This window comes from Leucoraja erinacea, chromosome 14 (assembly GCF_028641065.1).
Source record: "Leucoraja erinacea ecotype New England chromosome 14, Leri_hhj_1, whole genome shotgun sequence".
Classification (NCBI taxonomy): Eukaryota; Metazoa; Chordata; class Chondrichthyes; order Rajiformes; family Rajidae; genus Leucoraja; species Leucoraja erinaceus.
This window is the reverse complement of record NC_073390.1, coordinates 13,158,709-13,177,094: the sequence shown is the minus strand read 5'-3', so window position 1 is coordinate 13,177,094 and position 18,386 is coordinate 13,158,709. Positions and strand designations below refer to the sequence as shown.

The window sequence follows — 18,386 nt, the reverse complement described above, 5'->3', positions numbered from 1 at the left end:
GCACTAATTGGTTCCTTTTATTCAATTAAATAGATAAGGATACACTACTTGAATGTGATCAGATTAAAGTCCATGTAAAGGAAATTATATGTGATGGATTTGATAATCAAATATTCTATCAAACTAGAAAACAAACAATCAAACGATAACATCTAAAGTAATAAGGTTCCATTGGCAAATTTGCGCTTTGATCAGTTTTCTGTTTAGATTTAGAGATATAGTATGAAAACAGGCCCTTCGTCCCACCAAAGCCCTTTCCGACCGCTGATCACATGTTACCACTAGTTCAATCCACTCTCATCCACTCCTTACACACCAGAAGCTAATTTTGTTGACTTTTTAAACATTTTTTTTTAATATTTCTTTCCTCATGTTCTCACTTGCTCATGAGAAAATATGTTATTTCCTCTTATTTGCCTGTAACCTAATTTATCTTGGATGCCCATAACTCCACCCTGATTTCCATCATCCCTATACACAGGGGCAACTTGCAGTTTAAAAATAAGTGCTGGAAATAGCACTTTTCCCTGTGCGGGGACCCGACTATTCCCTGTCGGGTCTCGGATGTCGTTGGACCTAAATCGTGGAGCCGGCGGCGACCTCCGGCCGGGACTAACCTGGGGGCTCCAGTTGCAGAGCCTGCGGAACTGACATCGCGGAGCTGGCCAACTTCGGAGCGGGAAGAGCTGTGGTGGCGCGCGGCTGCGACCCGACTTTGGAGTTCGGAGGCACCGGCCGCAGACCCGGTGGACGGGAACATCGGGAGCTCGCAGGTCCCTGGTGGGAGACCGCTTTTCCGAGCTCCGCAACGGCGACTTCTCCCGCTGGAACCGCGGGTTTAAAGGACATGGAGCCGGGGCCTAACATCGCCCGGCGTGGCTTAAACGGCCTCAGGACTTACCATCGCCCGCCGGGGGCTTTAACATCGGAGCCCCAGTTCACCTCGACACTGCAGTTGGACTGCTGGACCACGGGAGAAGGAACAAAGGGAAGAGATAAAGACTTTGCCTTCCATCACAGTGAGGAGATGTTGGAGACTCACTGTGATGGATGTTTATGTAAACTGTGTTAAGTGTGGGTCTTGGATTGTTTTGTAATGTAAAAAACTGTAGAAATGATATTTCGTTCAAACCTAGGTTTGAATGACAATAAATAGCATTCTATTCTACCAGTGAGAATGGAAAAAGAGTTAATATTTCAGGTCAGAGACCCTTTGTCAGAACTGACTGTAACTCTCACTTACCAAAAAACCTTCCATACCTAACCTAATATACATTCCTTACAACACAGAAGGAAATTATTCAGATCATTAGGTCCATGCCAGCTCCCAGCAGAGCCATCTCATCCATCCAGTTCCCCACTCCTTATTACCTTAGCCCTGCAATGTGTTCTCTCTTGCACGCTCAAGGCTGCGTGCTCAGCCCCCTGCTCTACTCACTCTATACTCATGACTGTATAGCCTGACATAGTACGAACTCCATCTTCAAGTTCGCCGACGACACCACTGTTGTGGGGCGAATTATAGATGGTGATGAGCAAGAGTATAGAAGTGAGATCGACCGATTGACCAAATGGTGCCAGCACAACAACCTGGCTCTCAATGTCAGTAAGACCAATGTGGACTTTGAGAGGAAGGATGAGGACCCGCAATCCTGTTTATATCAAAGGACAATGGTGGAGAGAGTCAAACACTTAAAATTCCTGAGCGTGTATATTTCTGAAGATCTTTCCTGGAGCCAGCACACTGATGCAATTCTAAAGAAAGCACATCAGCGCCTCTACTTCCTGAGAAGATTATGGAGATTTGGTATGTCAGAGAGGATTCTCTTGAACTTCTACAGGTGTACAGTAGAGAGCATACTGACTGGTTGCATCGTGGCTTGGTTCGGCAACTTGAATGCCCAGGAGCGAAGAAGAATGCAAAAAGTTGTGAACACTGCCCAGTCCATCACTGGCTCTGACCTCCCCACTATTGAAGGGATTTACTGGAGTCGCTGCCTCAAAGGCAGCCAACATAATCAGAGTCCCACACCACCATTCTGTTGTGCTGCTGCAAGTAAGAATGTCATGGTTCTATCTGGGACATATGACAATAAAACACTCTTTAAAGGGGTCTGATTCATTTTTTTCAAACTGTACTCTGTTTTAAATTGCTTGCATTTGTAAAATGGTTACATTTTACAATTGGCTTCTTGTCCTTCCACACTCTCAATGATTCAATAACCTTTATTGTCATGTGTACATAGGTACGATGAAATGCTTTGTTGTTCATACAACCCGGTAGAATCGTGTAGCAGACGTCACCCAGGCAGTACACAAGAGTTGCCACGTTTCTGGCGCTGACAAAGTTTCAAAAGTTCATTAAACAGTCCTATTTCCTGCTGCATGTGGCAGACCCCCCCCCCCCCCACACCTGCCGACAAAAGCAGGATAATTCATTTGTGATTGACTTGTATTCTATATAGACTGAAGGGACCATTGTATAATCAAATATATGAATATGTCCCATATTGAATCAGTCATGCACCAGATCCAAGATGCATGACTGACCCATTGGTGGTGAACCTGTGGAATTCATTGCCTCCAAAGGCTGAGGAGGCCAAGTCAATGGATATTTTTAAGGCAGAATAAATAGATTCTTGATTAGTACTGGTGTCGGGGGTTATGAGGAGAAGGCATGAGAATGGGGTTGAGGGGGAGAGTTAGACAGCCATGATTGAATGGTGAAGTAGACTTGATGGGCTGAAAGGCCTAATTCTGCTATCACTTATTAACTATGAAAGTGAAGACTGTGATGTGTTGTAGGTGGTAGATATTAATTCTTCCTCCTCTCTCCTAGGGTCTTCCAGGAAACCCAGGGTTGCCAGGTGTTGCCGGGCCAAGAGGACTCCCAGGCTTACATGTAAGTTGAGACAAGAGAAACTGGGACGTGGAGCAAAAAAAATGCACATGCAAGCTGAGGAGATTAATTTAACCTGGCATCATGTTTGACACTAACATTGTGGACAGAAGCGCCTGTTCCTGACCTGTACTATTCCATGTTCTATGATCTATCTATCTTTATAGAATATTGAATATTTCCTTCACTTTATTTCAGATTTCCAATATCAATAATGTATTTGTATTGTTGCAAAAGGTTTTGTAGCTTTGGTTTTAATTGCAGAATTCCTGGGAAATTTCTTTCTCATGTATTTGATGGTCTAACAGGTTAACATTAACATTAACAATGTATCCAAATGTAAACAAAACAAATTTAACAAAAGTACTGGGGGGAAAAAAGTGATGACATTGAAATGTAATACATAAAGAATTAAATATAACAATAATTTGTAATATTCCCAGATTTGAAGTTACAAAGGAAGAGAACTTGAATATTTACAAATCAAATTTCTTTTCAGGGACACCCAGGTATTCAAGGGCCACCAGGTGAACAGGTATGTTTTTAACTATCCTGGAGTCTGAAGAATTATTTAATTTAATTGTTATTTTGCTTAGTAATGATGTCAAACTTGAATGAATAACACAATAGCATGAATAGCACAATAATATTTGTTTGGAATGAATGTTGGGGTTACAACTACTCCCAGGTGGAAGAATTATTGTAAGTGATAGACTTCCAATGTATTGCCTTATGATTTGAGGTAGCGGGTACGTAGGGGCTCGTACGAGTAAAAAGTAACAATTTTTTTCATCATGAGTATTTTTTTTACTCGTGGCCATTTTGCACAGTGTTGAAAAAATGTCACGAGTTTACCGGATTTCCCGAGTACCTACCGTTACTCGTATGAGTCGCCACGTGACATCCACGAGCTCCTATGTACCCGCTACGTAGATTACACGAGCTTGAATCAGGGGAGAACGGGAGAACCGGAGAACTCTTGAATTACCTCATACAGTGGGACAGGCCCTTTAGAACCTATTTCTTGGGGCGGAAATGTGAAAGACTAGAGAGCATAGCTTTAAGATGTGAACAACGAGTATATAGGAGATGTTTTTAGTCATAAAGTGGTAGATGCCTGTTTTGCGCTGGTGGGAGAGACAGAAACAAAATGAGTATTTAAGAAGCTTTTGATAGACACATGGATATGCAGGGAATGGAGGGATATGGATTGTATTGTATTTTATTGTATTTTAATGACCACACAGCCAGGCTGGGGGAATTTGTTATCAGTACAGCTCGGTACAGGTTCCAACATTTCATCAAACATTAAACATATAGCATAGATATACATACAAACAGACGCATTACATAATACATAATACATAAGGGCCACGCTTATTCTTATTCCTCACCGTACAGAGTTTAAAATGTTAATTGCAGTGGGAATGAAACTTTTTAAAGCGGTTTGTTTTTGAGGCCATTGTCCTGTAGCGCCTCCCAGAGGGCAGTAGCTGAAAGGCATAGTGTGCAGGGTGAGTAGGATCAGAGATGATCTTGCAGGCTCTGTGTACTGTCCGTTTGTGGTAAAGCGATTCAAGGGATGGTAGGGGTAAGCCAATAATTTTAGATGCTCTGTTGATGATGCGCTGTAATTTCTTCCGGGAGAGTGAGTCGAGACTGCCGAACCAGACTGTGATGGATGAAGTGAGGATGCTTTTGATGATGGCTGTATAGAAGCAGAGCATGAGATGAGACCTTGCTCTGAACTTCCTGAGCTGTCGGAGATGGAAAAGTTTTTGCTGGGCTTTTCCATAGATGTGCAAGCAGAGGAGATACTTTTATTTTGGCATCACCTTCGGCACAGACATTATGAGCCGAAGGACCTGGACCTGTGCTGTACCGTTCTACATTCTATGATTGCATGATTCATTGGATTGGATTGACCTGACAGACAATTTGATACCTGCATCTAAAGAAGGTGACAAAATATATCAAGAAACCTGACACTTTCACATCACCACTAGGTAAAATGATGGAATTGGTGGTTATTGAAGAAAATAAGATTTCTTGAAATGGTAAAAGATCAGATAATTCATAATTAACACAAATTCAGAATGGGAAGATTTGGGATAAGAACTGGATTCAATTATGTAGCTGAATAAAGTCTTGGAGGCAGCTATCTGGACTGAATTGGGGATGGGGCCTAGGGAGATGTGATTGAATGAATGCATCTCTTACAGTTAATATTGTCAGTAATGCAAAATGGAAATAGAAGCTCAGTGTATGATGGCTGACAGTGGTCTTGCTAAAATAATTAGTTTATATAAATGCTGGACCCATGGTGGATGAAGTTCAATAAGAACATAAATACAAAACATTGTAATCTGCGAGAAAAAGATGGTAATACTGGTACTTAAGGGATGATATTAAAAAATTAACAGCATGTACACTGTAAAATCAAGAACCCTGAGAGAAAATAATTTGCATAGCCAGGGGAAATGGAGCCAGCATAGAATCAATGGGATTTAGCAAAGAAAAACAACATGGAATTGGGCTCTTCAGCCCAGCAAATCATCTATTTACATGTCCTATGTTATCCTACTTTACCATCCTCTCCCTGCACATTGTAGGCAATTTTACTGGGGACCAATTAACCTACAAACCTGCACATCTTTGGGAAGTAGGGGGAAATTGGAGCACTTGGGTGAAACCAACGAGGTCACAGGGGGAATATGCAAACTCCACACAGACAGCACCCGAGGTCAGGATCGAACCCAGGTCTCTGGCTCTAGGAGGGAACAATCCCACTGTGCCTGGGTTGAATGGTTGCTTCACGTGCAACAATGAATCTGTGGCTGCTCCAAGAATGTACCAAGATTTCTCAAATCCGGATGAAATAAATGATAGAACAATAAGAGATAAATTTTAATTTGTTCTTTGACGTTGAGATTTTAGATTTAAGGATTAGATTCATGTGGGGATAGATAGTTGAAGGCTCCCATTGCTGTTTTACTGTAGAGGAAATGGGCAGGTGAGCGGTATCAGGTAGAGGCAGAAATGTGGACACAATGGACGGCAGATGTTGGAATCTTGAGCAAGATAAAACAAACTAGTGGAAGAACACAGCGGGTCAGGCAACATTTGTGGAGGAAAGTGAACTGACGATGTTTCTCTATCATCTTTTGTATTATAAGCAACTTGGAAAGATAAATCTCACTCTAACTTCAAACTCAATCAATGCAGTAAATTATAGGTTGAAACAAAACAAAAACAGGATGCATATGGTGTTGTCAAAACAGCAACTTGTAAAACAGACTGAAGATAGACATGAAATGCTGGGGTTACTCAGCGGGACAGGCAGCATCTCTGGAGAGAAGGACTGGGTGATGCCTCAGGTTGAGACCCAAAATGGACTCCTGGTTTGGATTACGGACCAAAACTCTGTAAATATATGCAGAAAAAATGAATGCCCTCATGAGTGTATGTGGATGAATGAGTTCATTCATTGTCAATGATTACAATGTCTGAAATGTAGTTGCTGGTTTTGTATTTCAGTCTGTTATGGCCCCAGAGGATGGATGCTAACACACACCTTTCCGCATGGACAGCCATGTAAACTATTTTTATGAAAGTTATATTTAATATTTTTTTTTGGCAGGGCATTGTATTTCCAGGACAAAAAGGTGAGAAGGTAAGTGAAACTGTGCATAATTCTGTACTGCAACTTTCATTTCACTGGGACTTTCGTTGCAATTAAGAGGATACTTCCCATGGCCATTTCAAATCTCATGCATGAATAACATAATATTTCCAATTTGGACATGTTCAGATATCCAAATACCCTTTAAACGGTATAACGCATGTTTAGATAGATGGGTTTCTCAGCTATGACTCATGTCTTCTTAATGTAATTGGGCACATTATGTATTTAGCTTATTTTAATCTAAACAGTTTGTAAACAGGCCATTCAGTCCACTGTCCACACTGACCAACGATCACCCCTTCAATCTAGTTCTCTATTATCCTACTTTCTCATCCATTCCCTACACCCCAGAGACAATTTACGGCGGCCAATTAACCTACAAACCCGCATGCCTTTGGGATGTGCGAGGAAACTGGAGTACCGGAGGAAGCCAAAGGGCTCACAGGTAGAACGTGCAAACTCCACACAGACAGTACGCAAAGGCAGAATTGAATCCAGGTTTCTGGCACTGTGAGCAGCAAATCTACTAGTTGTGCCATAATGCCGCCCACTCATGATGTATCAATTAATTCCACCCTTAAGGAAATATTCATCTGAATCATCTTAAATGGATATATTAGTACAGCTGACTTTTAATTACTTTGGAATGCTAAGGAAAACAAATAACCTCCTTTTCTCTCCTATTGCCATTATTCTAATGCTGACAGATAATGAAAAGAGCATGTGAATCTGCAGAAGTCCACGTTCTCCACTGTGGTACTGGCAGGGTCTTTAGGATGCAGCCCTGCTTACGAATGGACTGTGTTTGATGTCTAGCACTGTTGCTGCTTCAATGTTGCAAAATAGCATCTTATTTTTGGAAAAAACAATTTATTATTTAAACTGATAAGGACAAGCGTAGAAAAAAAACGTTTTTCCAATGTGAAGATTTTGCAACAAGGTCATAGATTTGGATAGTTTGAATGTTCCTTTACAGTAGACAAGAAACAATAAGTGTATGCCATTGAGTTAGGTTCCAGGTAGAAAGTGCCATTCATAATAATTTCAGTGCATTAACTTAAATGTTTCTGAATGAAGTAGAGCTGTAGAAGATTATTCATTCTATTCCTTAAATATAGAGGTTTGGATTACAAAGTAATGATCCTTGTCAGATTGGTACAATGGTCACCTTGTGGAGCACTGTCAGTGTATTCTTACTGATCTTTTCACTGACCTCTGAAAGTATTTCCTCTTCAGTATAATCAGTGGTCATTTTAAAAATCTCCTCCTTTGCAGAGAAACGCAGACTATTCCTGCAGATTTGATTATTGCTGTGGGATTCTGCCCGATATCCATAACCACAAGCGGAAGATGTTGACCTTTGTGTTCTTTATTCTCACTGTACTAACTACCTGTTTATTTCATTCTTTATCATCAGGGTGAAGAGGGTGACCCAGGACACGTTGAACTAATTCAGCTTCCTGAAGAAGTTTTTTTTAAAGGCGATCAGGTATAAGCAATGATAAATTAACATGACTTTTACACGCTAGAATTCAGAAGATTGAGGGGGGATCTTATAGAAACTTACAAAATTCTTAAAGGGGTTGGACAGGCTAGATGCAGGAAGATTGTTCCCGATGTTGGGGAAGTCCAGAACTAGGGGTCACAGTTTATGGATAAGAAGGAAGTCTTTTAGGACCGAGATGAGAAAATCATTTTTTTACACAGAGAGTGGTGAATCTGTGGAATTCTCTGCCACAGAAGGTAGTTGAGGCCAGTTCATTGGCTATATTTAAGAGGGAGTTAGATGTGGCCCTTGTGGCTAAAGGGATCAGGGGGTATGGAGAGAACATTGGATACTGAGTTGGATGATCATCCATGATCATATCGAATGGCGGTGCAGGCTCGAAGGTCCGAATGGCCTACTCCTGCACCTATTTTCTATGTTTCTATGATAAATAAGCAATAATGGCGTACACTTGGCTCAAAGGCTTGCCAACATTTTTCTGTGGCTTTTACCTTCATTCATTTTTAGCTGTAAAGTCCATTCATACAAGTGCCATTATTGCAAAAAAAAAAAAAAAAGTTTTCCTTATTACAAAATATAAAATTAATCTGTGAAAAATACAAACGTGACCTTGCTTGAACAACATCTACAAAGACCACAAAGTGGTTGGAGTGGAACTGGCTGGATTATATGGATTTCACAGGCTTCCTTTGGTGAACATTTCAAGAAAGAACTGAAACTTTGGAAATCTATAACAGAAAATGGTGGAATTACTCAAACACCACACCACATGTGTGAGGAGAGAAAGAGTTAGCATTTCCATTCAAATACCCCTTATTGAAGAACCAGATTTGAAGAAGGGGTTTCACCTGAAATGTTGACACTGTCAAATCTGCTCCTAAAGCTTACCCCCCTTAGTCTAGTTCAGTAAAAACACTGAGTCAAGCACTGGACCAACTAAACTTTATTTTTGAACGAACAACAAATCCCCCTATACGATACCTAAACCACCACGGGTTCGATTCTTGTCTCTGCCAGGCCAAGCTCTTCAGCCTCGTGCAACCAGACACTACCAAAAGGTCACGCAGTCCCAAGCGCCCTTCCAGAAGATCGACACAAATCCGAATGGGAGCTACCTTTTATAGGTCAATGAACCCTGAGGGGCCGAACTACATAGGGGTGGTTCCCCTTACAAACCATCACACATATCGATCACATTAAAGTTTTATTGACAGTCCCCCAACCCAATTGCAAAGAGTCCCAACACAATGTTTCTACAGAAGCTTCTGGAAAGAAGTCAACTTAACTGAATAATGCACCATTTACCCTGGCAGTATAAACAATTCAGCCAGGACTTCACACTTTGGCCAAATAGCAGGTTAACTGTTTTGCAACATTAGTTACAATCCCTTTGCGGTAATCCAATCACACCCATGCATCTACAACACCTTAGAGTTTCTCTGCAAAGTCCTCATACATATTATCAATTACGAGGACATCTGGACCTCTCCTTATCTGATATATTGATCTGTGACCTAGACTTCGTGGCACCAGCTCACAGCTTGTGGCTTCTTACACAGGAAAAGGCTAACTGGCCTTGTAGATGCATGAATCCTCTGCTTTATTTCAGCTTTGTTTTGGCCAGGATTTACAACACTGTTTCACTTCCCACAGGTGCAGCCTGACTTGCCAAGTATTTCCAGCATTTTCAGTTTATATTTTGGCCTTCTTCTGTACTTTGAACTATCTGCGTTTCAGCCACTCCCTTTAATTATGTGAAAATGCATATAAACAATATCTGTCATGATCTTGACATATCTACACTTCTTTCAAATAAAATGCTGATGGAATATAGGGAAATACAGCAGATATACTGTATTAGTGTTCACATAAGGTCCCACCATTATATTCAGCAGTACTGTGCCAGTTTTTAGACGTGTTTCAAAAATATCATCTCCCCTTCTTCGTTCCAATGAGTTTAAGCTCAACCACTTCTTCATCCCAGGATTTAATCTAGTAAACCTTATCTGCGCTGTCTCCAATGCAAGTGTATCATTCATTTAAATATGGAGACTAAATCTGTACACAGTACTCCATGAGCTGTTTCACCAGTGCCCTGTAAAGATGAACAAAAAATCACTCCTACTTTTTTTTTGTACCTAGACTAAGTGGGACTCGGTCACATGGGAGGTCTGGTCCCCCAACGCAATATTCCACCACTCACCTGTTCCCCCAACGCAACGGCGGGAGCGTTCAGTAGTCAGGAGTGGGGACGGCTTAACACGGGAAGCGGCCTACAGTCAGGGGTGTGGGGGATGGGTGGGAGTGGGGGAGGGGTGTGTGTGTGTGGGGGAGAGGGGTGTGTGTGGGGGGAGAGGGTGGGGGAGGGTGTGTGTATGGCGGGGGGAGTGGGGGGGAGGGGGTATGTGTGTGGGGGGAGGGGTGTGTGTGTGTGGAGGGGGGGGGTTGTGGGGGTAGGGGGGGTGTGTGTATGTGGGAGGGGGTGTGGTGTGGGTGCTCCAACCGCACTCACCAGTTCCAGGACGCGTCACTGGACTCACTCACCGGCTCCAGGACCTGGCGCCTGTCGCACTCGATGACTCCCAGCCCCGATTGCAGTCACCGGCACCCGGCTCCTCGTGGTAGTCGCCGCCCCCGCCCGCGAACACAGCAGCCCCGCGCCCGCGAACACAGCAGCCCCGCGCCCGCGAACACAGCAGGCCCCACCTACACTCCGCACCTTCAGCTTTATTCTCGTCGCCAGTGATTGACAGCGGGTGCTGGAAGGGGAGTCGCCGTTCCGGCGAATAACAGATCAATAAGTTTTGTAATATTTCACCGATCAGAATAAACCTTGATGCACTTGCAGCACAGAAGAATGGCGAATACGGTGGCGAAAAATCGTAGTGTTATGGGGGATCGTTTTTGTGCAAATTTAAAAACAACGCAAACCGGAAGAGGACAAGATGAGAGTTTTATGAGTATACTAGACTAAGTGGGACCTGTTGGGTCCCATGTTCACACGGGAGGGCTGGTCCCCCAACGCAATATTCCACCTCTCCACCAATTCCAATATTGGTGGCCAGTGGATAGTCAATAGTCAATCAATAGTCTATTTAATTGTCATTTGGACCCCTGGAGGTCCAAATGAAATGCCGTTTCTGCAGCCATACATTACACACAAATAGACCCCAGACACAACATAATTTACATTTTACATAAACATCCATCACATAGCTGTGATGGAAGGCCAAAAAAAAAACTTATCTCTCCACTGCACTCTCCCCCCCCCCCCGATGTCAGAGTCAAAGTCAAAGCCCCCGGCTGGCGATGGCAATTGTCCCACGGCCATTAAAGCCACGCCGGGTGGTGCGAGGTCGCACACCGGGTCTTGATGTTGGAGTCCCCGGCGTGCGCTCGCAGTGTCCCGCGGCCATTCCAAGCCGCGCGGGGCGGTGATGTTAGGCCCCGCTCCAGGAGCTCTTCGACCCCGCAACTCGGGCGGGAGAAGTCGCCATTGCAGGAGCCCTGAAAAGCGGTCTCCCTCCAGGGAGCCGCGGGCTCCCGGTGCCGCCGTCCACAGACCTGTCGTTGGAGCCTCCGACTCTCCGGTAGCAGCAGCAGCAGCAGCAGCAGCAGCAGCAGCAGCGCTCCTCCACCGCTCCACCCGCTCCGGACTCGGCCAGCCCCGCGACGTTGACGGTGAGTCGGCACCTGAGTCCCCGGCTTCTTCTGTTGGAGGCCGCTCCTCGTTGCGGCCTCAACGACAACTGAGACCCGACGAAAAAAGGTCAGGTCTCTAGTGCAGGGAGAAATTTAAAAGTTTCCCCCTCCCTCCCACCCCACCCCCCCCCCCCCCACACACACACCCCCAACATAAAATAACAAAAACTACATATAAACATAGACAAAAAATAATAAAAACGTGGACAGGCTGCAGAGGCCGCTGCTGACCAGAGTCGCGCCGCCTACAAGCCTACAAGGAGGGGGGCTTTCTGGAGTGCTGATATGGGCGTTGTTGGCTGCAGGGACTACTGGTCTCCAGAGGGCTAGTATGGACATTGTGGGCCAAATGGATTCTTGGGGTGGCAGCTCAGTCCGTCAAGCCTGATGTGCTGGCAGCTCACTCGCGGCTGGTGGGCTGGCAGTTGACTCACGGCTATTCCTTGAGATTCCATTTCAAGCAGTGTGCAAGGCCACCAAATTCAAATCCATTTTCTTACCATTTCAAGCAGGGTGCAAGGCCACAAAATTCAGTGCAGTTTCATACCACTTCAAACAGGGTGCAAGGCCACCAAATTCAGGTTCATCTAAAATCAATGTAGTAAACAGGAAGTTGTCAAGTTTAGCCAAAGAACCATTTGCACTGCCTTTTTACTTCAACCCAAACCCCCCAAACAACCATTTGCATTGCCTTTTTACTTAAACCCAACCCCCCCCCCCCAAACACCCATTTGCACTGCCTTTTTACATCAACCCAAACCCCTCCCCCCCCCAAAACAACCATTTGCACTGCCTTTTAACTTCAACCCCAAAACCCCCCAAACAACCATTTGCACTGCCTTTTTACTTCAAAACAACCATATTTTCATTTTCAAACCCCATTAAGGGCACTCACAGTTGAGTAGACATGTGTTCAGTGTTATTCAGAGCTCAGAGAGACATGAACCTCTTGCTTCCTCCATCTTGCAGAGACTGAGTGAGGCACACCACTTCCAGGTTTTATAGTCCCTCCCCCTCCCACCAACAGGTGCAGGCAGGTGGAGGGGGGGCGCTGAGCGAGGTGGCCAAAAATGACGGCCGTAGGTGGTGGCGTTCTCTCAGAAATCACAGCACAGCGAGCCAAAAGCGGTCAAGATCAGACTTTTAGTAATATGGAAGATAGATGAAGACCAACATTTGTACTTTCTGCCAATGTATAAAATACTTGTTCACCCATGATGAAATTATGTTACATCTCTTGGGTTTGATCACATTGAACCACTAAATCAGGTATTCGTTTAAACAAAAACACTTTTCTTTCAGGGTGAGAAAGGCCGCAAAGGGTCTTCTGGATCTGTTGGTGTTCCTGGACTTACAGTGAGTGAAACATATTTCTCTTCTGTATTTATTAACTGGTGCTGAATCGTAATCCTGGAATCTCCTAGCTCCCATAATGTGGGGAGTGTCATGTCATACGGATAGCAGTGTATCAATAGTGGAGATTGTGACCATCTTTTAGCAATGTCTACGTCTGGGCAATAATGCAATATTGACCATTTCCCCAGAATAAAGACTGGGAAAATAAACTGATTATATGGCACATTATCCTTTCACAGAGTAGACATGGCTCATAGAGCCATACAGCAGAGATACAGGCCCTTTGGCCAAGCTTGTTCATGCCGACCAATATGCTCCATTTAAGCTATTCCTATTTTCCTACATTTGGCCTGAATCCCTCGAAGCCTTTCTTATGCATGTACCTGTCCGAGTGGCTTTAGATGATGCTTATAGTACCTTCCTCAACTACCTACCTATATATAGCTCAAATTTGTATAAGAAATAAGAAAGGAGGACTATTTTTGATTAAATAACAAATCTGTTTTTTTATTTCATGATAACTACAGTATATAATGGGCCTCATGCCGCAGCGATAGAGTTGCCCCCTTACAGCGCCAGAGACACGGGTTCAATCCTGACTACAGGTGCTGTCTGTACAGAGCTTGTACTTTCTCCCTCTGGCCATGTGGGTTTTCTCCGGATGCTCCGGTTTCCTCTCACACTCCAAAGAAGGTTTGTAGGTTAATTGGCTTCGGTAAAAAAGGTAAATTGTCCCTATTGTAGGATAGTGCTAGTGTGCGTGGTGACCGCTGGCCGTCACGGACTGTGGGCCGAAGGGCCTGTTTCCGCGCTGTATCTTTAAAGTCTAATTCAAAATATGGATGTCTGCCTTTATTGCTGCTACTTCTGAATAAATGTATTTTTATTGAATGGTCACTGTAAAATTGATTATAAATAATTGATTACATTTTCTTTTCCTCTTTATTTACATCAAGAATTTTCCCAACTATCCCGGAGCAAAGGGCACGAAGGGTGAAAAGGGCATCATTGGCTTTCCTGGGGATCGGGTAAGAAACAGTACACTGATTTTTGGTCAGTGTTCCGAAGTTTCCTGTATTACAGAATCATTGCCAGTGGCAAATGTATTGCAATGGATGGTAGTGTGTAATACATTGTAAGGTGAATCTACAGTATGGATGGGACTCGTGTGTAAATGGCAGAAGAGCCTTGATTAATGTTTGATATTTTTTTAAGTCACAAATTGCGATTACCATATCAGACCACAGGAGGAAATATCTTCAGATAAGCAGAAAGGACATAGGATTAGGAATAGGACTTCACCCTATTTTCTCTGACAATTCGATTGAGCCTGATCCATATCATGATTCCATCTACTTGCATTGATTTCTTAATTCTACAGTATTTTCGCTAAGTAAGGTGTGCTGGCCTCTATAATTATAGTTTTTATTGACCTGGCTACAATTGCCTTGAAAATATACCACACTGTAAAAAAGGTTTATGTGCACCATGTGATCTCATTTCACTAAAATACTCAATTGGAAATAAATAGAACTTCATTTTGTGATAGGGAAGAATTGCAGATGCTGGTTTAAATCGAAGGTAGACACAAAATGCTGGAGTAACTCAGCAGGACAGGCAGGATTTCTGGAGAGAAGGAATGCGTGACTTCGGGTCGAGACCCTTCTTCGGACTAATGTCAGGGGAGTGGGCGGTACAGAGATAAAATGTAGTCAGAGACAGTAAGACTGTTGGGAGAACTGGGAAGGGGGAGAGGATGGAGAGGGAAAGCAAGGGGTAAATGAAGTTAGAGAAGTCAATGTTCATACCGCTGGGGTGCAAGCTACCCATGACTCATTCTGACAATGGAGGAGGTCCAGGACAGAAGGTTAGTGTGGGAATGGGACGGGGAGTTAAAGTGTTGAGCAACAGGGAGATCAGGTAGGTTTAGGCAGACCGAGCGGAGGTGTTCAGCGAAACGATTGCCGAGCCTGCGCTTAGTCTCGCCGATATATGGTCCTCCTTGTCCTCACCTTCCACCCCATCAGCCATCGCACACAGCACATAATCCCTCGACATTTTCGCCACCTCCAACGGGATCCCACTACTAGCCACATCTTCCCACCTCCACCCCTTTCTGCTTTCCGCAGAGACTGTTCCCTCCGCAACTCCCTGGTCAACTCGTCCCTTCCCACGCAAACCACCCCCTCCCCAGATGATGTAACACCTGTCCCTATACCTCCCCCCTTGACTCCGTCCAAGGACCCCAACAGTCTTTTCAGGTGAGGCAGAGGTTCACTTGCACCTCCTCCAACCTCATCTACTGTATCTGCTGTTCCAGGTGTGGACTCCTGTATATTTGCGGAGTGATTTTTTCGCTGAACACCTCCACTTGATCCTCTTAAACCTACCCGATCTCCCGGTTGCTCAACACTTTAACTCCCCCTCCCATTCCCACACTGACCTTTCTGTCCTGGGCCACGTCCATTGTCAGTGAGGTCCAGTGCAAATTGGAGGAACAGCACCTCATATTTTGCTTGGGCAGCTTACACCCCAGCGGTATGAACATTGACTTCTCTATCTCCAAGCAGCCCTTGCTTTCCCTCTCTCTCCATCTCCTCCCCCTTCCCAGTTCTCCTTCCAGACTTATTGCCTCCAACTACATTTTATCTCTGTACCACTCACTCCCCTGGCATCAGTCTGAAGAAGGGTCTCTACCCGAAACGTCACCCATTCCTTCTGTCCAGAGATGATGTCTGTCCTGCTGAGTTACTCCAGCATTTTGTGTCTACCTTTCATTTTGTGATAGTCTACGTGGGTCTCAGTACATGTTCATTACCCTGAGACATGCCTCCTGGATTTTCCATGTGTTGGAACCTGGACACACAACCCATGCCTGAATGACTTCAGATTTTACTATCATTAGTGAGATGTTTTGTCTCCACCTCTGTTCATCCTTACTCTAATTTACAGAGATGTTCCCCCGTGTTGGACCCTCACCAGAAGAGCTTTTTCATCTCTGTTTGGCTCTATCTCATTGGTGGACATTGACTCGGTGGGCCAAAGGGCCTGTTTCCACGCTGTATCTCTGGACTAAACGAAGCATTAGACTGGCAATCTGCTACATACATTATTTCACTGGAATTTAAAAATTCATATTCGCATGGAGGAACACATTTTCATATATTGGGGTTAACACAACTTTCTTTGGATTACAACATGACACTAAGTTTAATTGTTAGCAACATTTTAGAAATAAAATGTAATTTAGCAGCAGTCAATGTCCTCTGTTCTAATGATAATCTTTTTCTTTTAAGGGTTATCCCGGAATGGAAGGATTGCCAGGTGTTCTGGGGAGCAAGGTTTAAAACAAATTTATTTTATGTCCTTTAATATATGTCTGCTTGCGATGCAAGTCATAAGAAATTGATATTTTGAAGTATAGATTTCTCAAAAATGTTTCTGAGGGGCAACTGGGCAACATTAGTTCTTCACAGCTGATAGCTATATTTGATGCGAACATGGACAGGACAATTAAAAAGGGTATTGCTTGAACAATATTAGTATTGATGATTGGAGCCATCCCCTTCTTGTTTATCTGTTTACACTTCAATCATTCTGCTTGGTCTGCTCGCTACAGTTTGACCCAGCTTTTGTAGCTGGTGATCTCAAAACAAACACACACACACACACACACACACACACACACACACAACACACACACACACACACACACACACACACACACACACACACACACACACACACACACACACACACACACACACACACACACACACACACACACACAGAGAGAAAAGAGAGAGATATACATAGATGGATAGATGGATAGATAAATAGATAAATAGATGGATAGATAGATAGCTAGATAGATAGATAGATAGATAGACAGATAGATAGATAGATACTGTATATGTAGAGCCACATAGGATGGCTAGGAAGTGGACTGAATCACAGACCAAGGAAGAGACGATGGAGAAAGGTACTTTCATTATTTCAGTAACATTTGCTGTCATTGAGAAACATGTGCTCTGTCCCGTGACTGCTGAGGAAAGTAATGTATTGCCAGGATCAACTTTATGGTGCACAACTCAATGGGTCATGAACACCAGACAGCTGTTTCATTGAGACTGACCTTGAATTCTAGCCACTTTATGTTCTACCTGTTTGAGGGCAACTTCTTACTTTTGGAGAATGATCCATTTGTTCCTGGTAACATTATCATATTTCACCATTGAAATAGGTAATTTGTTTTAACTTTCTTAGCTTCAACAATTCAGCAATAAGGCAATAGAAGTGTCCCTCTAAAATAAATGTACGTTTCAGAATGTAAAGTTTGCATTCACAGCTTAACCACAATATTTTACCCTTTCTATTACAGGGAAAGCGTGGGCCCAGTGGTAGACTTGGACTTGATGGTTATCCAGGAGCTGAGGTACTTTTCCTGATTTAAAGCGTATTTACCTGCATCAAAGTAGCTAATTAAAACGCATTTATCAAATTAATTTACATCCAATCCCTGCATGAACTATCTCTGATAATTCTTGTTGATTTTTTTTTAATGGATTTTACATTCCCTGTGGTTTCAATAGAAATTCTATATTAGAATTGGAAAACTAATATTCATCAACTGAGGACAATTGTAGAGAATAATCTTATTTCCAAAAATTGTCAAGTGTAATAAGCTGATACATTCATTTTACCTTCGAATTAATACAAAAGTAATGCTTTGTATACTCTGATTTAGCTGTGGAGAATTGCGTTTAGGTAGTTGTAAATTAGTGCAGAATTTAGTGGGCCTATGGTATTGAAATCTTTTCAGGAAGGTCTTGAATAGGTGTGAACAATTATTACAGGATCAATGCTGTAATAATGGCGTCGAGTGGTGGCGCCATTGAGTCAGGCTGCCTCGCCTGCAACTGTCTGTTCTATCATTCTTTTTGTTATTTTTAGTCTGTTTTAAAGTTTGTTTTTTGGAGGTCTTTTGGTCTTTTTTAGATGGGGGGGAGGGGAAACTTTTTTCTTAGTCACTTCCTGGTCGAGGATGCGACTATTCTCCGAGCCGCATCTTCGCCCCCCCCTCGCGGCCTACCATCTGGATTGGCGCGGCCTTTCCTGCCGGAGACCGGACAGAGATTCAGCTTCAGCAGCGACAAAGCATTGGATTCCATCGCGGAGCGAGCGATGCCTTACCTGGAATCGCCGTGTTGGAGCTCCGGAGTGCTGGGACTGCCGAC

The 18,386-nt window shown here is 43.5% G+C and overlaps 1 long non-coding RNA gene across 1 annotated transcript; it reads left to right on the top strand.

Moving 5' to 3' along the window:
• The first annotated feature begins 2,514 nt into the window (after nucleotides 1-2,514).
• LOC129703285 (uncharacterized) lies at nucleotides 2,515-17,579 on the top strand. The gene is made up of 7 exons (XR_008724537.1): nucleotides 2,515-2,902; nucleotides 3,399-3,434; nucleotides 6,540-8,073; nucleotides 13,096-13,149; nucleotides 14,106-14,177; nucleotides 16,446-16,490; nucleotides 17,531-17,579. It is a non-coding gene; the product is annotated as an uncharacterized LOC129703285 (long non-coding RNA).
• Nucleotides 17,580-18,386: the final 807 nt, after the last annotated feature.